The sequence below is a fragment of the Triticum dicoccoides genome, chromosome 3A, assembly GCF_002162155.2.
Source record: "Triticum dicoccoides isolate Atlit2015 ecotype Zavitan chromosome 3A, WEW_v2.0, whole genome shotgun sequence".
In the NCBI taxonomy this organism is placed as follows: domain Eukaryota; kingdom Viridiplantae; phylum Streptophyta; class Magnoliopsida; order Poales; family Poaceae; genus Triticum; species Triticum dicoccoides.
The window spans coordinates 741,800,251-741,818,778 of NC_041384.1; the positions used below are offsets into that span (position 1 = coordinate 741,800,251).

Below are 18,528 nucleotides of genomic sequence, written 5' to 3' on the forward strand. Positions count from 1 at the left end.
TCGGGGTCGATGGAGCCACCTAAACCTAACCATTAGGGTTTACGGTGACTCGGGGTCGACGGAGCCACCTAAACCTAACCATTAGGGTTTATGGTGACTCGGGGTCGACGGAGCCACCTAAACCTAACCATTAGGGTTTACGGTGACTCGGGGTCGATGGAGCCACCTAAACATAGGCTTCCATGCATGATATAACATAACCATCTAATAATCCAGTGCTAACATAACCATCAAACAGTCTTCCAATGCTAACATAATCATCAAAACCTAGTGCATGAGAAATCATAATCTGAAGTCTAGCAAACATAACACAGAATATCTGATCCAGCAATCATAACACACAATACTTACTACAGTTCAACATATTATAAAGTACACAACCATTGTTCACAATACATAGTGGAGTTTAGATGCATAGTTCATCCTTTTCTCAGAAAAGGATGAAAAGCATATCTACTACATACATACACAACCATAGTTCATCTTAGAGAAGTTCACATTTAGTAGAGCCATACACTACACAACCATCATGCCCAAAAGGTCAGCATTGCCCACTACTCTCATATTCATTTTCTTCACTTCTCTAAGATGGCCTGGATCCCCTTGATCTTCTCCTTCAGCTTCTCCTCTGCCTTAATCAGCTCAGCAATCTGAAGCTCTAGCTGCCCCTTCTCTTCACCATGCTTTTCCTTTCCCTTGAGCAAATCAGTAACCTGAAACTTCAACTCTAGCTTATCTTGGGTGAGCTTCTCCTCAGACTTTGTGAGCTCTGCATTCTTCAACTCCAAGTTCATCTTAGCTTCAGTAAGCAATTGCTTATCAGTAATATGCTTCAACTTCAGGTTCTGGATGACTGTAGCTTGAGCTCTTGTCAGGTTCAGTAGCACATCATAATTCTGCTTAAACTTCTCAAACTCTGCATCTTTCTTTGCCATCTGTGCATTCATATCAGCCACCAGTTCACTTCTGCATTCATGCTGATATGTAATGGCAGACTGCAGATGTCTGAAATCCACCACCCTATCCTCCTGGAAGCTCATAAGCTGATGCACATCTTGGACTAGCTTGTCATAGTTGGCCTCCAGGTTGTTCTTCTCTTATGTCAGATGGTGGATAGTGAAAGAACTTTCAAGATTATCATTCACCCTAGCACTCTTGCTATCTTCAACCATTGCCCACAGCTTCAACAGTGCATTTTGCATTGTTGGGGGCCACTGGTGATCAACCCATTCAACAAACCCACAATTTTGCCCTTCCTGCAAAAAGAAAAAAAAAGAAAAAAAACAAGTTAGTGCATAACTAGTGCAAAGCAATAACACTATTTTGTCCTTTCTACATTGGTAATAATAACAACACTAAGCTACACTGGTACTTGAGATGTACCTACCCACTAAATAACAACATGACAAACTACAACACTAGTCAGCTACAGATTTAAACTAGTTTTTGCTAATCACCTACAAAAGCAATCTCAAACTGCAAACTTGGTGAACTGCCAAAGCATTTGCAGTACATACTATCCATTCAACTGAATATTTGTAGCATTTACATACATAACAGCAGGTGCATCCCAACATAAAACTAACAGTTTAATCAATATTTAGTTACAAACAGGAGCAAAACTAACAGCAACATAATTAACAGTACCACTGTCATTCAACTACATAAAAATGCCACAATAACAACTTAAAACCTGTAGAAGTCTCAAACTGAATATTTCACATGTGGGCAAAAACAATCCCACTGCAAAATAACAGTACCACTGTCATGAAACTACACAAGCTACTGCTGTTGCAAAAGTGAATAATCAACCCTAACAAAATGATAGTAAAGATTCCACTGCCAAGTTAAATATGCCCTAATAATCGGCCCTTTTACTAATGTGAACATACTTATAGCAGATCAGTTATCCTTGTGACATGTAAGTCTCCCTTTATCACTTTTTCTTGTAAACTCATGTAAAAGTGATAAGGTTATGCATGTTAGCTTAGAACATGAGGGATGTGCGCATGAGGAATAATATGACATATAATATCCCACTATCAGCCTACAGTTCATACCGGCTCTGCACATGCTAAGAACCTTCTCCCTGTGTCTGTTCCTTCAAATGCGACAAGCCTCTCAGATGCCTTCCCGTGCTTCTCACATACCGACATCGTTTCCAGCTCAAGCCCGTGGTAATCTGGATCTTCAACGCTGAAAGGGACCTGCCGAAGCTCGTACAAACAAAATGCCCAAATCAAAACCCAGCGAAATCAATCAAATCAAAAAAACCCAAATCTGTAACCCTAACCCTAAACCTAGCTCAAGGAAAATCACCTGGCTCAGCCCGTCCATGGATGAGGTCGAGTGCATGTACGGCAGGCTGGAAGTGTCGTCACTGCTTTCGTCTTCGAAAACCATGGCGGGCGGTGGCGTTCCGGTCCGGCAATGCTGTGGGCGCCGACGAGGGCGGCGAGAGAGGAGCGAGCAGAGAGGCACGAGCGAGGAGGAAGAGAGACAGAGCACGGGCCGGTCTGGTTCGAGCCGGACCGCACCTATCGAGCGAGCGGGCGGGTACCGATTCGCCAGCGTGGCAGTTGACGCGCGGGCCCGGGCGGTCAGTTCCAGCGTCAATACGTAGAAATACGAGGTTTAGCCCGATTCGCAATGGTTCGACTAAAACGTGGTACTGACACGTAAAAATTTTCAAAAGTGGTATCAATTCGTCACCACCGCCCCAAATGTGGTACTATCGTGTAATTAACTCTTGTGACACTGACTGGAGTATGTTAGAGATAATCCTTAAGGGTTAACATAATAGGATATGGATCTCTGACTGAAACACCTGAAGCACATCGGAAGATTACATACTAACCGTGATTTTGTATGACCAAGATAGGATAGTCCCTGATTTTACTGTCATGAGTCTCCAGTGATGTGGAATCCTTCGGAGGAGAAGAGCAACAACAGGGTAGACGGCAGCAGGTACGCGGGAGGGCCGCCGACACTACCATGTGGTAGCCGGTGGTGGTAGAGGGTCTTCTGGCCATCAACTCTCTTTTTTAGGATCGGTAGTTAGCCCTCTAGCAAGGTTTAACTCATATATGTGTGCACACACGAAGAGGTACGTGACCTCTTCTGTTTATACGACGGGCCGATGGGCGAAGGACTGAAACCATATGTTGGTTCTAGGTGCCCACGATCAAAGCACCATTGTGGAAAAAGACTCCCCCTTCTCTCTAGGTCAATAACAACCTGAGATCAATTCCAAAAATCTCCCCCTTGATCGTAAGGTTAGCAATCAACATGAGCCCACTCTTAATAAAAAATAATATACCAAAGTAAAGTGTTACAATGGCCAATGAAGTGTCATTGAACCTCAGTACTTAATAGTATAGGATTCTATCTCGAAATGTATGACATTTTACTTTATGGGAGTTGGTTTATTTGACGGTCCTATTTTCCAGGATCAAAAGGCTTTCAAAACTCATGCTTGCAGCATAATCATAAAATAATGGGTGGTAAGCCTTCGATAAACGGATCCATAAAAGGCTTTTTGGTGGCCATCAGAGGCATGGCGCTCCACACAGTTGCCCCGTGGGCAAGAGAGAGACAACACACTACCTCAATGTCACATATTCTCCTAGTTTGCGAGTGCATTGGAAGTTAACTTCCATATGAAAATACACATTTTTGGGGCACCGTGACATATGGACTTCCAATCTGGGCGAGTGTTAGCCTGTTTATTGCTTGACGCACCGCTACCCTATGCTCGTCCAAGGGCAATCAATAAGAGTTGCAAACTGTAAACCATGCTTCTCCGAGTGCTCACGCTTCCATGTGCTCTAAGGCTTAAGCTTTGCAATCTCCTCGACATCCAGCTCCTAAAAATATTGTTGCAGCCTAGCCGGATTCTTTTTACCTCCTTGTTAGATGAATTCGACCACCCAGTGGAGGTGGCACTGGCCTCGGGAGGGGGGGGGGTAGATCGCAAGGGGGTCTCTTGGGATCGAGTGGCCACGCCAAACCCGAATGTTCACCCCATTTCCCACTCGCCGGATAGTCTCTTATTTATTGTTCAATTCAAGGTCATACTCTATGGCATGCCATGTCGACAAGTCATTTCCAATGAAAACCGTGTGAAACAATGTTGCCATTGGTTCGCGCAAAAAACAAATACAAAAAGGGTAGCATTCAAAATCTGCACACACGGAGAATCGGGGTATTGGTTTCGACACATTAATCATAGCGGTCAAATGGTCCCCGTGGAAGCAAAGAAATGCGAGAGTCTCCATCTGGTCCCCGCGGAGGCAAAGAAAGGTGAGAGTCTTCACCTGGTCCCCGTGGAAGCAAAAAAATGTGAGAGTCTTCAATAAGGTGGAGCACCAAAAGAGACCCAGGGAGCTCGTCATGGATATATTAGGCGAGGTCACATATTGGAGGCAAGCGGCAGGAGGTGTTGGTGGGTTGCAATGTTTTGTGAGAGGATTGCTTAGTGCACTGCCGTGGGTTGGCGTGGAAAAAACAATTATGGATCCTATGAGTTAGACTATCGGGTCTAGTTGCGCAAGTATAGAGTTATGCTCATGTCTTCTCCATGACTAGTTGATGGTGTTTAAGCGTTGTATATGCACATAAAAACGAACCTAAACCATACCCATTCGGGTCAGGTATCCACAGATACCCCTATATCAATCCTCAATTAAGTGACAAGCCACCCGTCACCCCTAGAACATGCCGACCCGATAGATCACGTCGACAACAAATAATCAAACGGTGTGGAAATGCCTTGAGCTTATTGAGCCGCATATAGGCAAGCATTCGGTTTGTATAGCTAGAACACGTCTTTATTGTAGATGTGCCAAATGATATACACTAATTACTTCTTAGGAATATAGTTTTCACAAAAGAAGACACAAATGCAATATAATATTCATCCTGGAATACAGAAAATACAGTCTTTGAAACGCTTGAAACTATCGAACAAATACAATCAGAATATTGTCATCATGGATGAAAAGCGCTACAACGACATATGAAAGCTGACTACCTAGTCTTGATCTAAAAACACCCTCAAGGGCTTTTCCAATTGTTTCATGACAGCCTCCCATCCCACGTGCATCGGGTGCATGTCGTCCCAATAGAAAAATTTATTGGACTTGTCGCACACAGTGTAAAGAAGCTCTCTGGACAACTCGCCTTGCTGTCCACAGTAACCCTTCGAATCTAAACTCTCGCAACACGGCGATAGTTTGCGCTTGAATTGCTTCATTAGGTCTGAGCCTTTACCTACATTAATGTACATCAAATTAATTTAGATTAGAAAATTTTGAAATAAAGACACTTTTGAATGCATGCAGATACATACCTGGCACATTATCCACAATATTAATGAATGTGGTTTACAGATCGGTGATGTGGACATTCTTCTTTGCTGTCATAACTTGTTTCAAGTTATTGTTATGGATGGAAGCACCCAAGTTTTCAAAAATATCGCACGTGGTGTAGTTGTTAGTTCGGGTTTGTGATGGTGTGCAACCGACAGGATGTAAGTTGTTGACAAGAACCTTTGTCACCCCGAGCTTCAACAATTGCTCCACATTAGCAGCCATCTCTTTTGTCACTTTCCCAATATAAGCATTAATCTGCACCGCATACATGAAAATTAAGTTAGTAAGATGCACAAACAAATTAATTGTTCAAACTAGTGTATGCATACTATGTTGATATAGTACTCACATCGTTGAGGCTACTTAGTCCAATGACGCCGGTGCTTGCATAATCATTGCCGGAGAAGGCCACGAGCGCTACAGAGTGAGTCAATTGTTTCTCCGTGATGGTCCCGTCCTTGACCATCTTCCTGAAAGTATTGACTTGCTTGGTAAAGGTGGGAAACTCATGTGATGTACTATCCAACACCACTGCACCACCCGTAGCAAAAGTCATGCCGGACGGGTCGCAGGTTTTCTCCGCTGTACGGGCATGTGCTGGAGGGGCTTCCTCCAACCCCAACATTGTTGCTGCAAGTTATCAATAGAACAATGAGTAGGGTTAATTATGATGCATCGGGGATTTATACAATATAACAGAGTACTTGTTTTAGGGCAATAAATAAGTATAACAACGGTACTTACCGATGAAATCCGACTGGATCTTGTAGTTTGAGAAGCGGCCGGACGGGGTATTCGGCCGCGGAAACCCATCGGCATCGACGTAGTTGGAGTCGTAGGGGTAAGCCCATTGCCATGAAATCTTGGTGACGGGGTCGGTCAGAGGGAGGTTCCTGTTGTCAGCGAAGTCATCCCCGAAGACAAAGAAGGTGGCGCTCGACGGCTTCTTGATACGTCTCCGTCGTATCTACTTTTCCAAACACTTTTGCCCTTGTTTTGGACTCTAACTTGTATGATTTGAATGGAACTAACCCGGACTGACGCTATTTTCAGCAGAATTACCATGATGTTGTTTTATGTGCAGAAAACAAATATTCTCGGAATGACCTAAAACTCCACGGAACATCTTAGAAAAAACAATAAAAAATCCTCGCCAAAGATGAACACCAGGGGGCCCACACCCTTCTCACGAGGGTGCGGGGCGCCCCCCCCTAGGGCGCGCCCCTACCTCGTGGCCCCCCTGTTGCGTCTCCAACTCCAACTCCACCTCCATATATTGAGTTTCGATGAGAAAAAAAATCAGAGAAAAGAAATCATCATGTTTTACGATACGGAGCCGCCGCCAAGCCCTATAACCTCTCGGGAGGGCTGATCTGGAGTCCGTTCGAGGCTCCGGAGAGGGGAATTCGTCGCCGTCGTCATCATCAACCGTCCTCCATCACCAATTTCATGATGCTCACCGCCATGCGTGAGTAATTCCATCGTAGGCTTGTTGGACGATGATGGGTTGGATGAGATTTATCATGTAATCGAGTTAGTTTTGTTAGGGTTTGATCCCTAGTATCCATTATGTTCCGAGATTGATGTTGCTATGACTTTGCCATGCTTAATGCTTGTCACTAGGGCCCGAGTGCCATGATTTCAGATCTGAACCTATTATGTTTTCATGAATATATGTGAGTTCTTGATCCTATCTTGCAAGTCTATAGTCACCTACTATGTGTTATGATCCGGCAACCCCGAAGTGACAATAATCGGGACCACTCCCGGTGATGACCATAGTTTGAGGAGTTCATGTATTCACTATGTGCTAATGCTTTGTTCCGGTTCTCTATTAAAAGGAGGCCTTAATATCCATTAGTTTCCAATAGGACCCCGCTGCCACGGGAGGGTAGGACAAAAGATGTCATGCAAGTTCTTTTCCATAAGCACGTATGACTATATACGGAATACATGCCTACATTACATTGATGAATTTGAGCTAGTTTTGTGTCACCCTATGTTATGACTGTTACATGATGAACCGCAGCCGGCATAATTATCCATCACTGATCCGGTGCCTACGAGTTTTCCATATACTGGTTCTCGCTTATTTACTTTTCCGCTGCTACTGTTACAATCACTACAAAATACCAAAAACATTACTTTTGCTGTCTTTACTTTTGTTGCCGCTACCACCACTATCATATTACTTTGCTACTAAACACTTTGCTGCAGATACTAAGTTTCCAGGTGTGGTTGAATTGACAACTCAGCTGCTAATACTTGAGAATATTCTTTGGCTCCCCTTGTGTCGAATCAATAAATTTGGGTTGAATACTCTACCCTCAAAATCTGTTGCGATCCCCTATACTTGTGGGTTATCAAGACTAATTTCTGGCGCCGTTGCCGGGGAGCATAGCTCTATTCTTTGAGTCACTTGGGATTTATATCTGCTGGACACTATGAAGAACTTGAGAGACCTCAATTACGAGGGGAGGTAAGGAACTGCCATCTAGCTCTGCACTTGATTCACCTTTTGTTATGAGTAAGTTTGCGACACCTACACCTGCTTCTACTATTCGTTCTGATATGTCGCATGTTATTGATGATGCCACTTCTGCTATGCATGATACTTATGATGAAACTACTTCTATGTCTGATACTACGGTGCCCCTTAGAGAATTTCTTGATGAACAAATTGCTAGGGCTAGAGAAAAAAAATTATTGAATCTGAATACGATGATGAAAATATGCCTGTTATTCCTGAGGGTTATCTTTTTGATACGGAATCTTCTGCCGCTATTTTTGCTTGCAAAAGATAGATATGAGCTTAAGAGGTTATTAATTAAATGGAACAAAGAATCACTTAGAGATAAAATGAGACCTGGCCCTGCTTTTGCTACTTCACATATATGTGTTCCTGATAAGGATTATGAATTCTCTGTTGATCCTGATATAATTACTTTGGTTGAATCTGATCCGTTTTATGGCTATGAATCTGAAACTGTTGTGGCACATCTTACTAAGTTAAATGATATAGTTGCCCTGTTCACTAATGATGAGAGATCGCGTTACTTTTATATACTCAAAATATTTCCGTTCTCATTAAAGGGTGATGCTAAGATATGGTTTAATTCTCTTGATCCTGGTTGTGTGCGTAGTCCCCAGGATATGATTTATTAATTCTCTGCTAAATATTTCCCTGCTCATAAGAAACAAGCTGCTTTGAGGGAAATATACAACTTTGTGCAAATTAAAGAAGAGAGTCTCCCACAAGCTTGGGGGAGGCTTCTCAAGTTACTTAATGCTTTGCCTGATCATCCTCTTAAGAAACCTGAAATACTTGATATCTTTTATAATGGACTAACCGATGCTTCTAGAGATTACCTGGATAGTTGTGCTGGTTCTCTTTTCAGGGAAAGAACACCAGATGAAGCTGAAATTCTATTGAATAATATGTTGACAAATGAAAATAATTGGGCACCTCCTGAGCCAGCTCCTGAGCCAACTCCTGCTCCAATTACTGAGCCTATTCCTAAACCAACTCCGAAGAAGAAAGGTGTTTTATTTCTCAGTCCCAAAGATATGCAAGAGGCAAAGAAATCTATGAAAGAAAAATGTATTAAAGCTGAAGACGTTAAGAATTTACCTCCTATTGAAGAAATACATGGTCTTAATATACCGCATGTTGAAGAAACATATGATCTCAATTATTTATTCACTGAAGAACCTCCTGATCCCGATATCCCGACACAGGTAGTAAAGGTAAATTCTCTCTATAGATATGATAAAGGTGAAGTCCCTCCTACTAAAATTGCTAGTCAGTGCTTGGATGAGTTTGATAACTTTATGTTTAAGCAAGACGACTTCAATGCTTATTTTGGTAGACAATTAAAAGAAAATGCTTATATGATTAGACGCTTGGGTGAATATATGGCTAATATTAAAGGTGAACTTAAACTTGTTAGCAAACATGCTTCTATGGTTACCACTCAAGTAGAACAAGTACTTAAGGCTCAAAAAGAAGTGCTTAATGAAATGAATAGAAAAAAATGATTATGATGTTAGAGTGGCTACTAGAACTGGTAGAATGACTCAGGAACCTTTGTATCCTGAAGGCCACCCTAAGAGAATCGAGAAAGATTCTCAAAGAAATAATATTGATGTTCCTAGCTCTTCTAAAAAGAAGAAGAAGAAAAATGATAGAACTGTGAAAACTTCTAGTGAACCTATTGTTGAACCACCTGATAATCCAAATGATATTTCTATGTCCGATGCTGAAACACAATCTGGTAATGAACATAAACCTAGTAAAAATATTAATGATGATGTTCATGATGATGCTCAACCTAGTAATGATAATGATGTAGAAGTTGAACCTGCTGTTGATCTTGATAACCCACAATCAAAGAATCAACGTTATGATAAAAGAGACTTTGTTGCTAGGAAACATGGTAAAGAAAGGGAACCTTGGGTTCAGAAACCCATGCCCTTTCCTCCGAAACCATCCAAGAAAAAGGATGATGAGGATTTTGAGCGCTTTGCTGAAATGATTAGGCCTATCTTTTTGCGTATGAGATTAACTGATGTGCTCAAAACAAATCCTTATGCTAAATATATGAAGGATATCATTACTAATAAAAGAAAGATACCGGAAGCTGAGATTTCCACCATGCTTGCTAATTATACTTTTAAGGGTGGAATACCAAAGAAACTTGGAGACCCCGGAGTACCTACTATACCTTGCTCTGTTAAAAGAAATTATATCACAACTGCTTTATGTGATCTTGGAGCCGGTGTTAGTGTCATGCCTCTCTCTTTATATCGTAGACTTGACTTGAATAAGCTGACACCTACTGAAATATCTTTGCAAATGGCTGATAAATCAACTGCTATACCTGTCGGTATCTGTGAGGATGTGCCTGTTGTGGTTGCAAAAGTTACTATTTTAACGGACTTTGTTATACTTGATATTCCCGAGGATGATAGTATGTCTATTATTCTTGGAATACCTTTTCTTAATACTGCAGGGGCTGTTATTGATTGCAACAAAGGCAATGTCACTTTTCATGTTAATGGTAATGAGCATACGGTACACTTTCCGAGGAAACAACCTCAAGTTCATAGTATCAACTCTATTGGAAAAATTCCATCGATTATAATTGGAGGTTTTGAATTTCCTCTCCCTACTGTCAAAAAGAAATATGATATACTTATTATAGGGGATGTGCATATCCCCGTTGAGGTAACTTAGTGTTATTCGAAATTTCTCCGGTTTCATGATTATCGGAACGAGTTTGTTAACAAGACTTGATCAACCTTATTAGTGGGTTCTTTTTTATGAGCATGAGATGGATGAAACTAGAAGCACAACCTTCTGTACCCTCTCTATATTTTCTGTTATTTAGATTAAATAAAGTAAAAATAGTATTTTCTGTCTGTTTCCTGACTTATCTGTGCAATATAAAAATATCCCGAAAATAAAAGTCCTCAGACTGCCATGCCAATTTAATATGATTTTTTTCGGGAATATTTGAAGATTTACTGTGCAAAAATTACCGCGGGAGGAGCTGCCACCTGGCCACGAGGGTGGTGGGCGCCCCTCCCTATAGGGTGCGCCCCCTGCCTCGTGGGCCCACGGTGGCCCTCCTCCACTTATCCCAGCACCCATCTTCTTCCTCTATCTCACACAAACCCGAAAAACCAACTCAAGCACGAGTTTCAGCCACTTTTGCTGCGATTTTCGATCTCCTTGCTCAAAGCACCTCTCGCAAAACTGCTTGGGGAGATTGTTCCTTGGTATGTGACTCCTCCATTGGTCCAATTAGTTTTTGTTCTAGTGCTTTATTCTTTGCAAATTTGTGCTGCATAGGTGACCATGTTCTTGAGCTTGCATGTCAAATTTATATGGTTCCAAGTAGTTCTAATGCTTGATATAGGCTCTAGGCACTTGTAGGAGTAGTTGCTATCAGTTTTATTGAGTTTGGTTCACTTTTATTTTGAAGTTACTAGAAATTTCAGAATTTTTCAGAAAATGATGAGGAGATTATTGAGGGGCTCATCGAGCCAAAACTCGAAGGAAAAGGCACCGAAGCCTAAGTATAATTTGCCACGCACCGCGGAGATTCGGGCGTGCGAATGGCCTTCTGATGATTTCTTGAGAGAAGCCGGTATCTATGAATATTTTCATGAATTGGCTCACATGCAGGCCTCGCCGCTTTCCTCCACGACCAATGCGGTCAGTATCTCTTACTCACAAATACCTTTGTGCAAAACTTTCATTTTCATTCTAGGAACTCACCACCTACGATGGAGTTTCATTTATATGATGAGCATAAGGAGATGTCACTTTATGATTTATGTCGGATTTGTTTAGTCCCTTTTGAGGGAAAGATAGAAGAACCACATCATGATGATGTGGCTGGGTTTATTGATAATATCACTGTAGGAGAAACCAGGAAGGTTTCCGACGCACGAATCACTAGCATACATTTTCCTGTTTTGCGTTACTTTGCATTATTTGCTAGTCGTTGTTTAATTGGACGCGGAAATTCTGGAAACCTTAGTATCCCTGATTTAATTATTCTGCTCCAAGGTTTATACAGTGATAACACTTTTAGTTTGGGCGGTATTATTGCTAGACGGTTAAATATGAACCGTACTAAGGGCCCCATCTTTGGAGGCATCTATGCCACACGCCTAGCCGCACATTTTAACATACCTATTAGGCATGCTGAGAAGGAAGAAAAGGTGTTGCCCCGTGTTTATCTAGATCATAAAAGTATGGTGGCACATGATTTTATTGTTAAGAATAGGGCAGGAGAGCTTAAGTATCAATTGTTCTATAATAAACATCATCCTGAGACTATTACCTTGCCTGCTCCTTCTTTGTTTGATTTGACTATAGGCACGTACCTTGTTCCGTTGTCGGCTATTCACGCCTACCGGAACCCTACACCAGTCGAGGAGCCAGAACAGGAACCACAAGATGATCCTCCACGACAATCTGTTTATTCTTGGGATCCAGAGATGACTGTCAGCCAGTGGCAGTCAGAGTCTTCTTCTTCATCACAGTATGATCCCAACTATCCTTCCTCATCACAGTATGACCCCAACAACTATTATTATGGATATCCGCCAGGCCAGCCGTGGCCATAGACCAACTTAGGCCAAAAGCCTAAGCTTGGGGGAGTACGTATTTCTCATCGACATTATATTTATGTTCACACACACTCATTGCTAGATGTCGGTACTCATACTTTTTCACTGTAATATCCATGCTAGTTTATTTTCTTTTCCTGCTTTCTTCTTGTGTGTTTGTTAAACCTTAAGAAAACCAAAAAATATTAGTAGTAGTTTATTTTTTTGTTGTAGTAGTAATAATTAAAAATAAAACCCAAAAATATTTCCCGTTCTTCTTTTGCTTGTTGGGAGCTTTCCCGTGTAAATAGTTTTATTTCTTTTCTTTTCTTTGGGGGTCAGTAGGAGAAGACCATAATTAAATTGTTGAAGTGGCTCTTATATGCATTACTATTGATTTAACCCAGAGCCCATATTGCCTTGTCTTCTCCTCTTTATTGAATGCTCGCAGATTCCAGCTTAGTCCAATGCACGTGCACTATTATTATTATTCACACCGTTCGGTCGTGCAAGTGAAAGGCAATTATGATGATATATGATGGACTGACTGAGATGAGAAAAGCTGGTATGAACTCGACCTCTTTTGTTTTTGTAAATATGATGAGCCCGTCGTTCTTGATTCAGCTTATTATGAATGAACATGTTTGCAATGACAATTAGAGATCATAGTTGCTTGTGCCATGCTTGATTAGCTATGGTTATAATGGTTTACCTTGTGTGCCAACATGCTATTGAGATGATTATGATGTGGTATGATGGGGTGGTATCCTCTTTTGAATGATTTAAGTGACTTGACTTGGCACATGTTCACGCATGTAGTTGAAACAAAATCAACATAGCCTTCATGATATTTATGTTCATGGTGGATTATATCCTACTCATGCTTGCATAAATGTTTATTAATTTTAATGTATGTACATGGCTGTTGTCGCTCTCTAGTTGGTCACTTCCCAGTCTTTTGCTAGCCTTCACTTGTACTAAGCGGGAATACTGTTTGTGCATCCAATCGCTTAAACCCCAAAGTTATTTCAGATGAGTCCACTATACCTTCCTATATGCGGTATCTACCTGCCGTTCCAAGTAAATTTGTATGTGCCAAACTCTAAACCTTCAAATAAACATTCTGTTTTGTATGCTCGAATAGCTCATGTATCAACAAATGATGTCCTTATCTTCCGTGTTAGGCGGATTATTCTCAAGAGGAGTGGACTCCGCTCCTCACTCATGAGAAAATGGCTGGTCACCGGGATGCCCAGTCCCATGCTTTATGCAAACTAAATCAAAATTAATTGCAAACAAAACTCCCCCTGGGACCTGATGTATGTTGGAGGCACTTGTTGTTTCGAGCAAGCCATGGATTGATGCTTGTTGGTGGAGGGGGAGTATAAACTTTACCATTCTGTTTGGGAACCGCCTATAATGTGTTTAGCATGGAAGATATTGCCATCTCTTAGTTGTTACGTTGACAATGAAAGTATACCGCTCAAAATACAATTTATCTCTATTTCAAAACCGAGCTCTGGCACCTCTACAAATCCCTGCTTCCCTCTGCGAAGGGCCTATCCATTTACTTTTATGTTGAGTCATCACCCTCTTATTAAAAAGCACTAGCTGGAGAGCACAGCCGTCATTTGCATTCATCACTGTTAATTTATATTGGGTATGACTATGATTGGATCTCTTTTACCATGAATTACAATGTCTAGTCAGTCCTTGATCTTTAAAGGTGCTATGCATTTATGTTTTGCGGTCTCAGAAAGGGCTAGCGAGATACCATCTTGTTATATCATATTATGATTGTTTTGAGAAAGTGTTGTCATCCGAGATTTATTATTATGACTTGCTAGTTGATTATACTATTGATATGAGTAATGATGAGACCTGAGAATTACTGCAAGTGTGGTTAGTTATGATCTATGCTGAAAACTTGAATGCTGGCTTGACATAGTTACAACAACAAGAGCAAACCGAGTTTGTAAAAGTTTTTCTTTCTTTCTTTCAGTTTGTCAACTGAATTGCTTGGGGACAAGCAAGGGTTTAAGCTTGGGGGAGTTGATACGTCTCCGTCGTATCTACTTTTCCAAACACTTTTGCCCTTCTTTTGGACTCTAACTTGTATGATTTGAATGGAACTAACCCGGACTGACGTTTTTTTCAGCAGAATTACCATGGTATTGTTTTATGTGCAGAAAACAAATATTCTCGGAATGACCTGAAACTCCACGAAACATCTTAGAAAAAACAATAAAAAATCCTCGCCAAAGATGAAGACCGGGGGGGCACACCCTTCTCACGAGGGTGGGGGGGCGCCCCCCCCCTAGGGCGCGCCCCCTACCTCGTGGGCCCCCTGTTGCGTCTCTGACTCCAACTCCACCTCCATATATTGAGTTTCGATGAGAAAAAATTAGAGAGAAGAAATCTTCGCGTTTTACGATATGGAGCCGCCGCCAAGATCTAAAACCTCTCGGGAGGGCTGATCTGGAGTCCGTTCGGGGCTCCGGAGAGGGGGATTTGTCGCTGTCGTCATCATCAACCATCCTCCATCACCAATTTCATGATGCTCACCGCCGTGCGTGAGTAATTTCATCGTAGGCTTGCTGGACGGTGATGGGTTGGATGAGATTTATCATGTAATCGAGTTAGTTTTGTTATGGTTTGATCCCTAGTATCCATTATGTTCTGAGATTGATGTTGCTATGACTTTGCCATGCTTAATGCTTGTCACTAGGGCCCGAGTGCCATGATTTCAGATCTGAACCTATTATGTTTTCATGAATATATGTGAGTTCTTGATCCTATCTTGCAAGTCTATAGTCACCTACTATGTGTTATGATTCGTTAACCCCGAAGTGACAATAATCGGGACCACTCCCGGTGATGACCATACTTTGAGGAGTTCATGTATTCACTATGTGCTAATGCTTCATTCCGGTTCCCTATTAAAAGGAGGCCTTAATATCCCTTAGTTTCCAATAGGACCCCACTGCCACGGGAGGGTAGGACAAAAGATGTCATGCAAGTTCTTTTCCATAAGCACGTATGACTATATACGGAATACATGCCTACATTACATTGATGAATTGGAGCTAGTTCTGTGTCACCCTATGTTATGACTGTTACATGATGAACCGCATCCAGCATAATTATCCATCATTGATTCGGTGCCTACGAGTTTTCCATATACTGGTTCTCGCGTATTTACTTTCCCGCTGCTACTGTTACAATCACTACAAAATACCAAAAACATTACTTTTGATGTCTTTACTTTTGTTGCCGCTACCACCACTATCATATTACTTTGCTACTAAACACTTTGCTGCAGATACTAAGTTTCCAGGTGTGGTTGAATTGACAACTCAGCTGCTAATACTTGAGAATATTCTTTGGCTCCCCTTGTGTCGAATCAATAAATTTGGGTTGAATACTCTACCCTCGAAAGCTGTTGCGATCCCCTATACTTGTGGGTTATCACTTCTTCTCATGACCGCCGGTAGGTGCAGGCCGGGCCTCCACGCCATTCGGATTCAGGACGAGCAGGAGGAGGGCGAGGCCGAGGACGGCCGGGAGAAGCTTCATCGATTCTGGTGGCGGATGGTTCTACTACTGCCGGCCCGAGGATCACGATCGCCCAGCCGCTACTGTTTCGCCAACTAGAAATCAGGAACGCAAAGCACTTGTCTGGATGCTTGTACATCATGGCATGGCCCTCTCTTCAATTTATGGAATCATCGACCAGCAAAACAAGTCAAAATCGGGCTTGCGGCCTAGACCAGAGTTGGATCCACACAACAGCCGGACACGGATTGACCAGCAAAGCAAGTCGAAATCGGGCTTGTCATGGACGGGGCATCGTCGTTCACTGGCCAGCTACTCATCTCTGCATGCCCTCTTCCCCTCCTTGTAAGGGTCGTGATCGATCTACGACTAGCAGCTAGGGTTCATGGTGGAATGGAGAATTTCGGCTTGTCCAGTCCAAAGCCAACCCATTCGAACGTTATACAGTGCTATTTAACTACCGAACCCATTCAGGGCCACCGTTCCACCTGGGCTTCATCTTGACTCGAGTGGGCCGCACCGCAGGCCCGCTCGAGGCCTGATTCTCTGCCGTTACTTCCTCGCTTGTCGGATGGTGAACAGTATCGAGCTCTGTTGCCGCTTGGTGGTGATCTTCAGTATCCTGCACCTGTGCGTCGCTGACAATCCTCCCTCCTTGAGAGCCGGCTTGTCCCAAGCCGGAGCACGGAGCAATTGTTGTTTGAGAAACTCCAAATCTTCCCATGTAGCATCAGTTGGCGAAGAATCAGACCACTGAACCAGTCCTCGGACTATATTCCGGCGACCGACCTGACACACCTTATGCTGCAACACTTGGACCAGAATTTGAAGTGCAGCTTGGGGTGTAGGCAAGGATTGATTGACAACAGCATCGCGGGGTAGGAACTTCTTCAACTGTGAAACATGAAACACAGGATGCAGGCGGCTGGTTGCAGGCAGATCCAGCTTATATGCTCTATCCCCTATCCTCTCCAAAACTTGGAATGGCCCATAAAACTTAAAAGCAAGTTTATGGTTCGCCCTGGAATACAATGACAATTGAGCATATGGCTGCATTTTCAGGAACACCTGATCTCCCACAGCAAACGTTCTGTTAGACTGTGTTTGTCGGCTTGGCTTTTCATACGATGTTGTGCTCGCAGCAGATGATGTCTTGCTATCTCTGTAATCGCCTGGCGAGATTGCAACCGCTCTTGCATTTCCACTGGTGCAATTGTATCAGACTCACTAACACCAAAATATCTTGGAGTGTACCCATACAGGATCTCAAAAGGAGACTTCCCCAAAGCAGAATGCCAATTGGAATTATACCAAAAGTCACACAAGGACAACCACTTACTCCATTTATGAGGTTGAGCACTAATGAAACACCTGAGATAGCACTCCACTTGCTGGTTAACCCTTTCAGTCTGACCATCAGTCTCAGGATGATTTGTTGTGCTCATATTCAGCTGAGTCCCAGTTCTAGCAATCAACATTTTCCAAAATTGGCTAGTGAATATTGGATCTCTGTCAGAGATAATGTACTTTGGCATCCCACTTATAAACATTGTCCAAGAACACCTCTGCAACTTTCTGAGCATTAAAAGGATGTCTCAAGGGAATGAAATGACCATACTTGGAAAACTTATCAATTACCACCAAAATGCAGTTGAACTGAGAAGATTGAGGAAGACCACTAATGAAATCCATAGAAATAGTATGCCAAGCTTGATGTGGTACTGGTAATGGAGATAGCATCCCAGGATAAGGAACCCTCTCTGGTTTAGCTTTCTGACAGAGCAAACAGGACTGCACCTGAGCCAGAATGAACCTTTTCATACCAAACCAAGAAAACAACGCATGAATTCTTTTGTATGTAACTGGAAACCCTGAATGGCCCCCAAAGGACTATCATGGAAAGCAGCAAAAAAAATCTGATGCAAAGCAGGAACAGGACCCACCCATATGCTCTGTTTATATTTAAGTAATCCATTTACCAAACTGTAGGGGGGTTTAGATGCTGGTTGAATAGCTAATTGCTGCATTATACCTATAGCTTTCTCATCCTTCTGATAACTATCCATGATCTCAAGCAACCAACCAGGTTGATTACTGGACACTAAGAAAAGTTGGGACTGGTCTGGAGGTCTTCTGGACAATGCATCAGCTGCAGTATTATCTGAACCTTGCTTGTACTGAATTTGGTAGTTTAAACCCAACAGTTTAGTAAGACACTTCTGTTGCCACACTGTATGTAATCTATGATCTTGCAGGTGAGCCAGACTTCTCTGATCTGTCTTGATAGTAAAATGTTGCACTTGTAGATAAGGCCTCCACTTATCCACTGCTAACAAGATAGCTAGATATTCTTTTTCATAGACTGAGAGAGCTCTATTCTTGGGCCCCAATGTTTTCCTGACAAATGCTAGTGGGTGCCCTTGTTGCATGAGCACTGCACCAATACCATATTCACAGGCATCAGTCTCAATCATGAAGG

At 42.3% G+C, this 18,528-nt stretch overlaps 1 pseudogene; it reads right to left on the reverse strand.

The window, feature by feature from the left end:
* Positions 1-5,032: 5,032 nt before the first annotated feature.
* Positions 5,033-16,070, reverse strand: LOC119273594 (annotated as a pseudogene).
* Positions 16,071-18,528: the final 2,458 nt, after the last annotated feature.